Raw genomic sequence first — 14,846 nt, 5'->3', positions numbered from 1 at the left:
CGGATTCGAACCTGCGACCCTACGATCACAAGTCCAGTGCTCTGCCAACTGAACTACCGTTTTATTGACATTGATATTATAAAAAGACACTCAACTTTAATGTTAGCTCCTCTCCCTTGTATGTAAACGACCCTGTACACTGACCATAGATCTGCCCAGGCTTGTACATGGGATGAGAGCATCGTTCCACCTGCAGGACATGTTCCTGCAGATTTTGTTTTTCTGATTCATTTTGTAACTGACACACAGTATGTCAATCTGCGAAAATTGTGTGTGTGTGTGTGTGTGTATGTGAGCGTGTGTGTGTGTGTATGTGAGCGTGTGTGTGTGTGTGTGTGTGTGTGCGTGTGTGTGTGTGTGTGTGTGTGTATGTGAGCGTGTGTGTGTGTGTGTGTGTCTGGGTGTATGTGAGCGTGTGTGTGTGTGTGTGTGTGTGTGTTTGTGTGTTTGTGTGTGTGTATGTGAGCGTGTGTGTGTATGTGTATGTGAGCGTGTGTGTGTGTGTGTGTGTGTATGTGTATGTGAGCGTGTGTGTGTGTGTATGTGAGCGTGTGTGTGTGTGTGTGTGTGTGTGTTTGTGTGTGTGCGTGCGTGTGTTTCGAGCGTGCCTGCGAAAATGACATCTTCAAGAAACGACCACTCTGCACAGAAAGCATCCAGGCTGTGGATGTTCGGTACGTGTCCAAGTGGAAAGATGCTCTTTAACCAAAACAAAAGCCTGGACAGTACAGGTCTGTGGTCTGTTTGTTTGTTTGTTTGTTTGTTTGTTTGTTTGCTTAACGCCCAGCCGACCACGAAGGGCCATATCAGGGCGGTGCTGCTTTGACATATTACGTGCGCCACACACAAGACAGAAGTCGCAGCACAGGCTTCATGTCTCACCCAGTCACATTATTCTGACACCGGACCAACCAGTACAGGTCTGTGGTGGCGTACACGATTGCTTACTAGGAGGGCCCCAAAGGGTTTAAAATCGTGATCATGATTGGTGTTTTTTGACCTTTCTGTGACCGTGATTGCCGAAATTTCCATTTCTGTGATCGTGATGGGACTTTGCCCGTGATCCGTGATGACAAAAAAATCAAGTCTCGTGATCGTGATCGTCATTTGTTTTCGTGATCGTGATGGGCATTATTGCAAAGCATTTTATTTTCAACGTACATTTTTGACAGGTGTATCACTCTATGATCCTCTATTCGTCAAGGTGTTTGTGATCGTGAAAACAAAATTAAGGTAACTGTGATCGTGAAAGCTAAAATTTCCCTTCCCGTGATCGTGATGATACCCCCCCACATTAATATGTTAATGTTTTAAGTTAAAATTGTGTAACACTAAGTGGCTGAACTGACATCAAAATTCTCTGTGTAGAACATGAAGCCACATGGTGTGACTGAAATACTCGCATTTGATTTGAATCTCATGTGCATCTGGGAATATGTGTTCAGTGTCTTTCCACGTTGTTGTTTCTCCCGTTTGGGTATTATTAGTATTTAACCTTTGCCGGATGCCGCTTTTGACTACACACTCCCGACGATGCGGGTTTGTCTGAACCCATACATTTGAAAGAGGGTTTTTACCGTTTATTCCTCTAACGACGATGCGGGTTTGTCTGAACCCATACATTTGAAAGAGGGTTTTTACCGTTTATTTCTCTAACGACGGAGTGGGTTCAGGGAAACCCACAGCGCTACTTCAGTGGGTGCATCGAGTTTCTCCCTTCACCGACCTCTTGCAGGGGAGGGAGAGGGGGAGGGAGAGGGGAGGGAGAGACTGAGAGAGACTGAGAGACTAAGAAAGAGAGAGAGAGAGAGACTAAGAAAGAGAGAGAGAGAGACTAAGAAAGAGAGAGAGAGAGAGACTAAGAAAGAGAGAGAGACTAAGAAAGAGAGAGAGAGAGACTAAGAAAGAGAGAGGGACTAAGAAAGAGAGAGAGAGACTAAGAAAGAGAGAGAGACTAAGAAAGAGAGAGAGAGACTAAGAAAGAGAGAGAGACTAAGAAAGAGAGAGACTAAGAAAGAGAGAGAGAGAGACTAAGAAAGAGAGAGAGAGAGAGACTAAGAAAGATAGAGAGAGAGAGAGACAAATAAAGAGAGAGAGAGACTAAGAAAGAGAGAGAGAGACTAAGAAAGAGAGAGAGACTAAGAAAGAGAGAGAGAGAGACTAAGAAAGAGAGAGAGAGAGACTAAGAAAGAGAGAGAGAGAGACTAAGAAAGATAGAGAGAGAGAGACAAATAAAGATAGAGAGAGAGAGACTAAGAAAGAGAGAGAGAGACTAAGAAAGAGAGAGAGAGACTAAGAAAGAGAGAGACTAAGAAAGAGAGAGAGAGACTAAGAAAGAGAGAGAGAGAGACTAAGAAAGAGAGAGAGAGAGACTAAGAAAGAGAGAGAGAGAGAGACAAAGAAAGAGAGAGAGAGACTAAGAAAGAGAGAGAGAGAGACTAAGAAAGAGAGAGAGAGAGAGAGACTAAGAAAGAGAGAGAGAGAAAGACTAAGAAAGAGAGAGAGACTAAGAAAGAGAGAGAGAGAGACTAAGAAAGAGAGAGAGAGAGACTAAGAAAGAGAGAGAGAGAAAGAGAGACTAAGAAAGAGAGAGAGACTAAGAAAGAGAGAGAGACTAAGAGAGAGAGAGAGAGAGAGACTAAGAAAGAGAGAGAGAGACTAAGAAAGAGAGAGAGAGAGACTAAGAAAGAGAGAGAGAGAGACTAAGAAAGAGAGAGAGAGACTAAGAAATAGAGAGAGAGAGAGACTAAGAGAGAGAGAGAGAGAGAGATTAAGAAAGAGAGAGAGACTAAGAAAGAGAGATAGAGAGAGACTAAGAAAGAGAGAGAGAGAGAGACTAAGAAAGAGAGAGAGAGACTAAGAAAGAGCTAGAGAGAGAGAGACTAAGAAAGAGAGAGAGACTAAGAGAGAGAGAGAGAGACTAAGAGAGAGAGAGACAGAGAGACTAAGAAAGAGAGAGAGAGACTAAGAAAGAGAGAGAGAGAGACTAAGAAAGAGAGAAAGAGACTAAGAAAGAGAGAGAGAGACTAAGAAAGAGAGAGAGAGAGACTAAGAAAGAGAGAGAGAGAGAGACTAAGAAAGAGAGAGAGATACTAAGAAAGAGAGAAAGAGAGAGACTAAGAAAGAGAGAGAGGGAGACTAAGAAAGAGAGAGAGAGACTAAGAAAGAGAGAGAGAGAGAGAGAGAGAGAGAGAGACAGAGAGAGAGACTAAGAGAGAGAGACAGAGAGAGAGACAGAGAGAGAGAGACAGAGACAGACAGTCAGATAGACAGACAGTCAGATAGACGGATAGACAGATAGACGGATAGACAGACAGTCTCTTGGAGACAAACAGGCTGACAGACACTGTTCTGCCGCTTTTGGTAATTATGGGTGTAGCAGAACCCACGCCGTCGGCAGAGGGATAGTTACAATCACTACTCTTTAAAAGTATGGGTTTGTGTGAACCCGCGCCATCGGTAGTGTGTATGTAAATTATCATAATCAATTAATTTTAATGTTTTGTCATGTACACACTAAAAATTTGCAGACAGAGAGCAAATTAGGTGTGTGAGAGATACTTAAAATTTCAAAACGATACCTTTAATGGTTCCAGAGTTACAATGATTTTAGTGTGTCTCTGGGTACAGGTGAACCCAGGAAGCACGGCAAAGGTTAAGCAGACCATGTTTTACCGGGAAGGTTATTTTTGATCTGTGATGTACAATAAAGAATCGATGATATTCCTAACAAGAAGGGCAAAGCCCATACGACTCACATGCTTTACACATTTTTCCTACCAAAATACATGTGACCTTGACCCAAGGTCAAGGTCATCCAAGGTCATGCAACACAAAGCTGTTAATTCAAGACATAGTAAGTACAATGGTGCTTATTGGCTCTTTCTACCATGAGATATGGTCACTTTTAGTGGTTCACTACCTTATTTTGGTCACATTTCATAAGGGTCAAAGTGACCTTGACCTTGATCATATGTGACCAAATGTGTCTCATGATGAAAGCATAACATGTGCCCCACATAATTTTCAAGTTTGAAACAGTTATCTTCCATAGTTCAGGGTCAAGGTCACTTCAAAATATGTATACAATCCAACTTTGAAGAGCTCCTGTGACCTTGACCTTAAAGCAAGGTAAACCAAACTGGTATCAAAAGATGGGGCTTACTTTGCCCTATATATCATATATAGGTGAGGTATTCAATCTCAAAAACTTCAGAGAAAATGGGAAAAATGTGAAAAATAGCTGTTTTTTAGGCAACATTTATGGCCCCTGCGACCTTGACCTTGAAGCAAGGTCAAGATGCTATGTATGTTTTTTGGGGCCTTGTCATCATACACCATCTTGCCAAATTTGGTACTGATAGACTGAATAGTGTCCAAGAAATATCCAACGTTAAAGTTTTCCGGACGGACGGACGGACGTCCGGACGGACGTCCGGACGGACGGACGGACGACTCGGGTGAGTACATAGACTCACTTTTGCTTCGCATGTGAGTCAAAAACTGATGTTAATTACTGTGACGTGTTCCTCAGTTAGTGCTCACACTCATGAGGAAGTGTGTGTGTGTGTGTGTGTGTGTGTGTGTGTGTGTGTGTGTGTGTGTGTGTGTGTGTGTGTGTGTGTGTGTGTGTGTGTGTGTGTGTGTGTGTGTGTGTGTGTGTGAGCCAGTCATGAAAATTGAGAAAGAACACAGAAAGTAATCGGGCACAAAGACAGGCACATCAACACAATGATCTTTAACTATTGTACCCGCTTACGCTTTTTTCTTTTTAACTTTCTTTTTCTTTATTTGGTGTTTAACGTCGTTTCACGAAGGTTATATCGCGACGGGTTCTTTTTAACTGATCACACTTCCATCGCACAGAAAAAACAGCACAGAGAGAGAGAGAGAGAGAGAGAGAGAGAGAGAGAGAGAGAGAGAGAGAGAGAGAGAGAGAGAGAGAGAGAGAGAGAGAGAGACACACACACACACACAAACACGCACACACGCACGTACGCACGCACACACACAAACACACACACACACACACACATGCATATACACAAGCACGCACGCTCTAGCAGGATCATATTGTGGCACTCCCGGGTGCCAGTTTAGTTTTGTTTTAATTAATACATTTTTAAAAACGTATAAAAACAGCACCCAGTAAAATCGCTTTTTCAATAAACCCATCACCTTGGCACCATGCTAATTCAAACACCGATCTGGCACCATCACTTTCACTCAGAGTACCACTCTCTGGGTCTCTGGAACCGGTCGGGCACTCTCACTTCTACGATTCTCACCCGTGCACTCTCAGTCGTGCACCGCGCATTGAATATTCTTCGTGAAAAGTGTTATTTTAACGAATGCATCTTGAGTCCTCGCTCTGTGATCTAGGCAAAAAGGTTTGTGCGTTTTAATATACACATTACTTTTATTTTGGTTGTTTCCTTAATTGATTTGAGCCACTTAAAGAGCTGTCACCGTGTCAACTAGTGACTTTAGGCATGGCTTCCCACTGTTAATGTTTAGAGGGTCCATGGACCCCCCTACGCGGAGTTTTAGAGGGTCTCAAGCGTCCATGGTCCCGCAACTAGGCCTACCTGTGGTCATATAACGCATTGTTATCGCGAAAAGTGTGATATGGACGGTCTTTTTTCGTCAGAATATTCGAATTTGACACTTCCACTTAACCTTGTCAAAGGAAACACACACACACTTTTCCATATCGTTCCAGCGTGAAATTGGCATATGTGCTTGCACTATACTTGACAGACGACTACAGTCTGAAAAGACTACGTACGGTACGAACAATACTGCAAATTTATTGCGTCCCAGGACCCGCTCTTTATAGGTTTAGTGCGTCCCGGGACTCCCCTCCATGAATTTCTAGTAGGTGATTTCGGCTTTGGGGTACTTTGAAGAAGTATCCCGTTTTTACTGTGACAAAGCAAGCTACGTATTGAGAGCAAACGGGAAAACACGGTAGCGGTAGAGATGCAGTTTGACCAGTAATGTTGCTAATAGCCCTGCGCAGCGATTGGTTCTTTCACCAAAACCACCCACCACTACCACCGACCTGGTATCTAGCCAGTGTTTATTCCTCGGTGGTTATACGCTCATGAAGAAATCAGTTTGATATGAAGAAAAGGTACTGTATATGAATTAGACGCCTACAATATAATCCGTACGCCTACAAAAGTATCTTAACAACAATGAATACATCAAAACAAAACATCAAAACAAAATCCCACTCTGGACAAAAACCAATCATTGTTGAGGGTGAACATGACTTGCTCATTTCATTGCTTGGTGTTCTCTCAGGTGCCAGGAGATTGGTTCCGTATAACTCCCACTGTTGCTCTTGTTGCACGTGTTGGTGCACAAATTAACAGTTTCTTGTACAAATTAACAGTTTCTTGCACAAATTAACAATTTCTTGTACAAATTAACAGTTTCTTGCACAAATTAACAGTTTCTTGCACAAATTAACAATTTCTTGCACAAATTAACAGTTTCTTGCACAAATTAACAATTTCTTGCACAAATTAACAGTTTCTTGCACAAATTAACAGTTTCTTGCACAAAAGACAGAGAGCACGATTCATAGAGTTATAATTAAACAATAGAAAAAGAGAGCGAGAGGCAATGACAAAGACAACGACAATTCTTTATTTTTCGAGGGTAATAAGAATACGCATAGGTGTGCTTTGTTGCACCTGGCCCTCGCCCTAAAGAGTGACTAATCTACTATTGAAAATACTGTTAACAACTCATTACATGAATACATAATCAATGTGACAATGGGAGAACAAACAAGTGTATGTACAAGACGCGCATTATATAGAAACAGTGTAATTCATAAGGAAGTGTTCAAAACTGGGTGTAAAGCAATAACGAGCAAAATAAACGCAGTCAGCAAACTTTGCCAGAACACATTTGCTAAGCAAAACAGGGGAAACTGAGCAAAATCATCATGAGTTTGCAAAAAATGAATTATAAATCAGAAAATGAGCAACTGTATCCGAAAGGGACATACAAATCGTGATTATTTTCATATTACTTTCAATAAATGGGATGTATATTTTCTCTTTAAAAAATTCTGTGCTGGTAGATTGCCGCAGGACGCTCGGAAGAGAGAGAGAGAGAGAGAGAGAGAGAGAGAGAGAGAGAGAGAGAGAGAGAGAGAGAGAGAGAGAGAGAGAGAGAGAGAGAGAGAGAGAGAGAGAGAGAGAGAGAAAATTGAATTGAATTAAACTTTATTTACAAAGATTAAGATTTAAGGCTATGCCTTTTCTTACAATCTGTCCTTGGGAGAGAAAGAGAGAGAGACACACACACACATACACACACACACACACACACACACACATACACACACACACACACACACACACACACACACGCGCGCGCGCGCGCGCGCACAAACACACGGAAAAGCACTCACAAACATACGTACAGACAAGCAGAACGACACATAGACAGACAAATTTGTTGTTGTTGTTGTTGTTCTTTTTTGCTTAAACACGTCACGGCCAATCCGGCCTCTCCCATCATGCAACAGAAAAAGGGGCGGGGCTTAGCAAAAATAGCACAACGCGTGGCACGCGATGTAAACACGAACAGACCAGATGGAAGGAGAAAGTGGCTTTCTGTCTGTGCGAGCAGCATTTCTTCTTTTAACACGGCTTCTTCAGAGTTTTTCACATTTAGTTTCTGAACATTTGTGATATCTTGCATATTGATTGCGTATCTTGTTTATATTGTAATAGATGGCCCTATTAGTATTATCCAGAAACTTTAACCTGAACATTAGTGGATCTAACTTTTGCACTGAGAAACATGTGATACAGATCTAAAAGTGTTCTTCATTGACACAAGTGAAAGATTGGGAGACTTGTGGACAAATGTTACGATATTAACTGTGTTAAGATGTACTCACCAGAAAATCACTGCACAGTTCGTAGCAGGAAACTTTCGCTGACTAGTTTATGTAGTTTTTATTCGGAATCGTGTGCGTATCGATCGCATTCTTATGAGATGAACACAATGGAACGTAATCTTCTCTTTGATGACGCCATTTTAGATGACGTGTTATTCGAGATCTCATCGAAGAAGAACGATAAAAGAATATTATATTATGAAATGTGCATGTGAATATTACTGCATGCATTTTAGAATTGATTCATTATTGATAAGATAATGATTGAGTGAAAGGAAACAGAGATTTAGTTTAGTTAGATAAATTGTTTGTATGTTGTTAGAGGTTACCTAGAGAAACGTAAACAAACACTTTTTGGTCGCTTTGACTTGAGAAGGTGTTATACGAGATCTCATCGAAGCAGAACGATGAGAGAATATTATGTTATGAAATGTGCATGTAAATATGGTTATGCATTTTAGAATTGATTCATTATTGATAGGATAATGATTGAGTGAAAGTAAAATGGAGATTTAGTTCGGTAGGATAGGTTGTTTGAGCGTTGTTAGAAGTTACCTAGAGAAACGTAAACAAACATCCTCGATCGCCTTGACTCTAAGACGATCGAGAGTGTCGGTTCGTTGCTAAAGGTACGAAACAACTAAAGAAAGGAAGGAGAGACAAGGTATGTTGTTTATGTTGTTAGGACATGTATTGGGGTAACGTAGACAGACAGGGGAGATCGTTATAGACGATCGAAACGTTAGTGGTAGCTAGAGGTAACAGGTAAACAAACAAGGAAGGGGATAAATAGAGAAGGGAAAGGAGAAATCGGGGTTCTAGTTGTTCTATTTGGCTTAGCGATTTGGTTCTTTTGGTTCTAGTCGCTTGTTCTATTGGCTTGTTTCTTTGGGGGGGCTCGTTCTATTCAGTTCTATTGTTGTATTCTAGTACTTCTTCGAGACAGGAAAAAGAGGCTATGATATTCAATACGGTACTTCTTCGAGACGGGGCTATTGAGATATAATATTGAGTTAGAGAACACTAGGTTCTAAGCTACACGACGGGATAGCGGTCTACAAGAAGGAATGGGGAAAAGAGAAATTAAGGCCAGTCTACAGAAGTAATCGAGGTCTACAGGAGGAAACCCGGAAAAGAGAAGTCGGGGATAATCTCAGTACAGGAGAGATCAGTCTACGAAAGAAATCAGTCATTCCACTCTATGTCTTCTGGGCTCGAGGTCATGTAACAGAAAGAAGATAGATCGGAGCAGAGTTATTGTACGTCATTCCTATTTTACATGTGAAAGAATGATACACTGAGAATGAGATACGATACGAATTTATTAACATATTAAATCTGAATCTTGAAACCTGGAACAATTTGTGTCTGTTTTATTCTTCGTCTTCATTAACATTCACACACACATTAATCAACAACGAGAGAAACCAGCGATTCGTTACAATGGTGTCAGAAGTGTGGGATTTGTGATTCTTTTGTGAAAGACACATTTCTTGGAAATAACCCTGCAGTGGATTCATGGATTAAAGTGTGTGTGTGAAAAAAACAAAAAAAACCAAAAAAATGCTGATTCACGGATTATTATCTTCATGTGATTAAGTAGAGGTTACATGCCGAGTCTCAGTGATTATTAAAAATAATGGTCGAAGTTAGCGGATCATGAAAAATGCGAGCTTCAGCGAGCTTTTTCATGACCGCGAACTTCGACCATTATTTTTAATAATCACTGAGACGAGGTGTGTAACCTCTTTATTCCTCCTTTCTTCAGTTATTCCAAAAAACCAGGAGTTTTTGTGCGAAAGTTTGATCGAATCCGAATCACTCAACCAGTCAACCTGCGCAGGCGATCGATTAATGCGCGGTTGTATAGTTCCGTGCAAATCATTCCATTCTGTTAAGACTTCTTTTCAGTTTCCCTGTTTTGGACTAAAATCAAGTACACAGATATGCTGTTATTCTGCTGTGGCGGTAAAGGCAGATATTGTGTGTTCTGTTTATGTTTTAGTATCGCTTAGTAAATGTTCTTTCGTCAAATGGGACTAGCAGACGAACTTTTGCACCCGTGTTCCAACGTTAATTACTGTATGAAGTTCAGTTTTCTGGGGAAAATAGTGTATGAAACCGCTTTATGTTGTTTAAATTGATGAGATGTGTGCATTTGGTTGCGTGTGATCTGTTTATAAAATGAAATATTGTTGAAAACTGACCGTCGGATTGCAGTCTGTTGTCGAAGAAACTGCGTTAAAAGAAGGGGAACTACTCTTGTCGCCAGAGTATGAGTTACTTGCCTTGGGAATTTGCTTGTGATGAACGGTTTGTGCACGGCAGATCTAGATTCAGAAAACAACCGAACTCATGGATTTTATATGGAGATTCATGTGTTCAGGCCTGTAGTTGTTAATTTAAATGCGGTATGTTTGTATTGTTTGCTCCAGAGATGTATACTTCGTACGTATAGAGCGTTCGGAACTTTTCAGTCGCAAAAGTAGTACCGAAACAGAACAGCTTCTCAACCCATTGCACTATCGAGGATTCAGGCTGTTGCTGGCTCGTTATTTGTTTGGTTGCTGGGTCATTATCGAAAAATAACTAGCTCTACAAGTTTACAGAGGTAAAGAAGCAGAGGGGGGAATAATCACGGATTATTATCTTCATGTGATTATTCACGGATTATTATCTTCATGTGATTATTCACGGATTATTATCTTCGTGTGATTATTCACGGATTATTATCTTCATGTGATTATTCACGGATTATTATCTTCATGTGATTATTCACGGATTATTATCTTCATGTGATTATTCACGGATTATTATCTTCATGTGATTATTCACGGATTAAAATCTTCATGTGATTGAGACAACGTACAACAAGAAGAAAGAAGAGGAACTGAAGAAACTAGAAGAAGCATAGTAGCCTGGAGGTGATTTTTATAAACTTTATTGACTTTTGATACATGTTTTATACATAGCCGTAGCTGATATCGTTGAAGAAGAGGATTTTACAAGAAGGAGATGTCTTTTGACTTTTATACCAGATGAGGAATGACTTTTCTTTAAAAGTGACTTTTTACGGAGATTCTGCTTGGATTGGACTTGATTGATTTCTGCAAAAGAAGAAAAGAAAGTATTAACAATGATGAATCCTGAACAATTTTATGAACAGTATCTACGTGATGAAGAAACTGAGGGAGCAGAATTTCCGATGGGAGGAAATAGTCATAATTCTACTGGAGGTGTTCAAGAACTAACAGTAACAGACAAGACATACAAAGGATCAAGTAGAAGAGGTCTACAAATGAAACCACAACTTTTCGATGGGAGTGATGACTTTGAGACATACTTAGATCAGTTTGAATGTATTGCTGATTTAGGTGGTTGGACACTGAGAGAAAGAACACTCACTCTTGGAGCCTGTTTGAAAGGACAAGCCAGAAGATTCTACGCTGGATTAGCACCTCATGAGAAAAGAGAATATGCCAGTCTTATATTTCAACTGCGACAGAGATTCGGCACAGCATCCAGACATGGGGTGTACTGGACCACACAGTTTGAAAACAGAAAAAGACTACCAAATGAAGGATTGGCAGACTTTTCTGATGAACTTCTGCTACTTGCACAAAGGGCATATCCAAACGTTGGGTCATCAACTCAACATCAACTTGCACTACAGCAATGGTATAAAAATATGAGTCCAGACATAAAATGGCGATGTTTGGAGAGAAACTGTCAAACCATTCGAGAAGCTGAAGAGGTGGCTGACATGTATGAAGCTATCATGGTACCACAGAAAAAGAAAATCTTCATGGTCAACGGAGAAGAATCAACGATGATAAATTCTTCACCGGAGACATCTGCTCGAAATCGTCAACAACAAAAGGGAGACAGACGATGTTGGACATGTAATGGGACTACACATTTTTCCAGAGACTGTAGACAGAGAACACAGTTTTGCACATGTTGTAAACGCTCTGACCACAGTTTGAAAGACTGTAATTTGTACAGGAAGTGCAAAGAACAGGAACAATTTGAAACTCAACCAACCCACAACGGACGTTCTCAACAGAGAAGAGAGGGAAACGAGAACCGCCGATTTTAAAGGGTCGAGAATCGGTAAATCGACGAAGACCCAACATGAAGAAAGAAGAAATTACGAAACAGAAAAACAGGGAAGATAGTCAACGCTACGTGAAGAAAGAAGAAATTACGAAACAGGAAAACAGGGAGGATACTCAACCGAGTCAACGCTACATGAAGAAAGAAGAAATTACGAAACAAGAAAACAGGGAGGATACTCAACCGAGTCAACGCTACACGAAGAAAGAAGAAATTACGAAACAGGAAAACAGGGAGGATACTCAACCGAGTCAACGCTACATGAAGAAAGAAGAAATTACGGAACAGGAAAACAAAGAGAAAGAAGATAAAACACAAGAAGATGTTCCAAGAAGAATTGGTGTATCGGGATCAAAAATTAGTGATACTGACAATGGAATGTATACTTCTGTATTGGTAGAGAACCAAGAAAAAGTCAACTTTCTAGTTGATTGTGGAAGCACTACAACTCTTCTTTCTACGTCAGTTTTTGATAAACTTAACAAAAACAGTATTTCACCTCTTCAAATGTCTACTCCATTAATTGCTGTGAATGGTCAAGCAATTAAACAAAGAGATCAGCAAACAATGAAAAAAAAACACTTTGTTGCATGTACTTTGACACAACGGAGAACCAAGAATGATGAACTAAGACCCACAGCAGTTCAATTCTCTTTCTCTGACATCCTCAGTTCCGAAGACAAGTCAACAGCAGTTCAATTCTCTTTCTCTGATATCCTCAGTTCCGAAGACAAGTCAACAGCAGTTCAATTCTCTTTCTCTGATATCCTCAGTTCTGCAAGCAAGCAAGTCAAGCAAGAAAACCACAACATAACTATGATTGTGGAAGATGAACAGAAACCGTCATGCAGTAAAACTCTAGACTCATCATCAAGTACAGAAAAACCTGATTTTGAAGTCAGATTTCATCCATTGTCTTTGGACGGATGGAATGCAGAAGAACTTAGCCAAGCTCAACTTGAAGATCAAGATATTGAACCACTTCTATCTGCGAAGATGAAATCAAAAGAGAGACCAAAATGGACAGATCTCTCTACAAAACGCTCTCAGGCAAAAACACTTTGGGCTCAGTGGGACAGACTATGTATAGTAGATCTATGATATTCTCTACAGAAAACGTCTTGAGAATGATAAAGATGCAGGACTACAAATGATCGTACCTGAGTCAAAGCAAGAAGATGTTATGAAGAATCATCACGACGTTCCCACCGCTGGTCATCTTGGATCTGAAAAGACAGGAGAGAGAATAAAACAGTCATATTATTGGCCAGCCATGGATGATTGTATCAAACGCTACTGTGTACAATGTGATAAGTGTGCTGCTCGAAAATCTCATCAAAAACATGTTCCACTTGGACATTGTGGAGTTGGTGAACCTCTGGAACGAGTGAATCTAGACATATGTGGACCTTTTCCCAAAACAGTGAGGGGAAACACACATATTTTGGTCATCACAGATCAATTCACACGATGGACAGAAGCAATACCAATTCCAAATCAAGAAGCAAAGACGGTAGCACAAGCCTTCATAACCCATTTCGCAAGCAGATTTGGGTATCCACTAACACTATACACTGATCAGGGCACAAACTTTGAATCAGTGTTATTCAAGGAAATGTGTAATCTAGTGGGGATAAACAAGACCAGATCTACAAGCATGCGGCCTCAAGCAAATGGAATTGTAGAACGATTCAACAGAACACTGGCTGCCATGTTAACAGCGTACTGCGAAAACAACCAGAAAAGCTGGGATATCTACCTACCTCTGCTGGCCTCAGCATACAGATCGTCGGTTCACTGCAGTACAGGTATAACTCCAAATCGAATGATGCTGGGACGTGAGGCGAGACTACCGATGTCACTGGTGTTTGGGCGACCCGGAGCTGAAGAAGAAGATGTTTCCCCAGATGTCTACACTGCAAACCTGGAACAGACATTTCAAAAAGTACATGAACATGCGCGGAAACATTTAAAGAAAAGTGCAGTGCATCAAGAGAGATACTACAACATGAAAACCAGAAAACGTGAACTGAGTGTAGGACAATTAGTCTGGTTGTTCAAACCTGTCAGGAAGATAGGTGTGTGTCCTAAAATGACGTCAAAATGGAAAGGACCGTATATCATCATCAACAAGATTGATGATTTGACATACCTTATTAAAACTAGACCAAAGAAAGATTCAAAGGCGTATCACATTGACAGACTGTTACCTTATAAAGGAAAGAATGTGCTGACGTGGATGGAGAAGTGGAGACTGAACTGTTCGTAACTTCGCCTTGTTTTTCTGGAACATAACGATGACATTGTGCAAAAGATAGTAGGGACATCCAGATTCAACCTTCGTCAGACGAACATTCGTCGGTGGTGGGGATTTCCTCTCTATTTTTAACTTTGTGCCTCAATGCGCATGCGCTTGGTTTTTGGCGCTCACCACTGCTTGCCGAAGATCGGGATCTGCGTGGTGAAAAAGGCATGTTTGACGAACCTCAATCAGCAATCTTCGTGAGTACTTTTAGTCCTTTTCATAATGTTAAAAGTATGTTTTATGTGCGCAGTGTTAAAGTTTAATATCTTTACGACGCTTCTGTGGACTGTGCATCTGTAAACTGTTCATTTTGGAGGCGTAGTGCATGAACACGGATACCCACACAAAACTCAGAACTTGAGTCGACGGGCGACATATCCTGCCAATTATCTCCCTTGATCTCTCTTGCACAAGACACTTCTTTCCACTAGACCTATTTGTTTTAGAGTTGGGAGATTTTACAGGAATGAATCTAAAAATCGAAAAAAAAATTCAGTG

The 14,846-nt window shown here is 40.7% G+C and overlaps 1 long non-coding RNA gene across 1 annotated transcript; it reads right to left on the bottom strand.

Annotated features, from left to right (window-relative positions):
- Positions 1–10,879: 10,879 nt before the first annotated feature.
- LOC138964336 (uncharacterized) lies at positions 10,880–14,361 on the bottom strand. The gene is made up of 4 exons (XR_011455079.1): positions 14,254–14,361; positions 13,807–13,967; positions 13,204–13,269; positions 10,880–11,034 (listed from the first exon to the last, which is right to left on the bottom strand). It is a non-coding gene; the product is annotated as an uncharacterized lncRNA (long non-coding RNA).
- Positions 14,362–14,846: the final 485 nt, after the last annotated feature.

This window comes from Littorina saxatilis, linkage group LG4, assembly GCF_037325665.1.
Source record: "Littorina saxatilis isolate snail1 linkage group LG4, US_GU_Lsax_2.0, whole genome shotgun sequence".
NCBI classification, from domain to species: domain Eukaryota; kingdom Metazoa; phylum Mollusca; class Gastropoda; order Littorinimorpha; family Littorinidae; genus Littorina; species Littorina saxatilis.
Note: the sequence above shows the minus strand (reverse complement) of the source record. Positions and strands in the feature narration are given on the sequence as shown.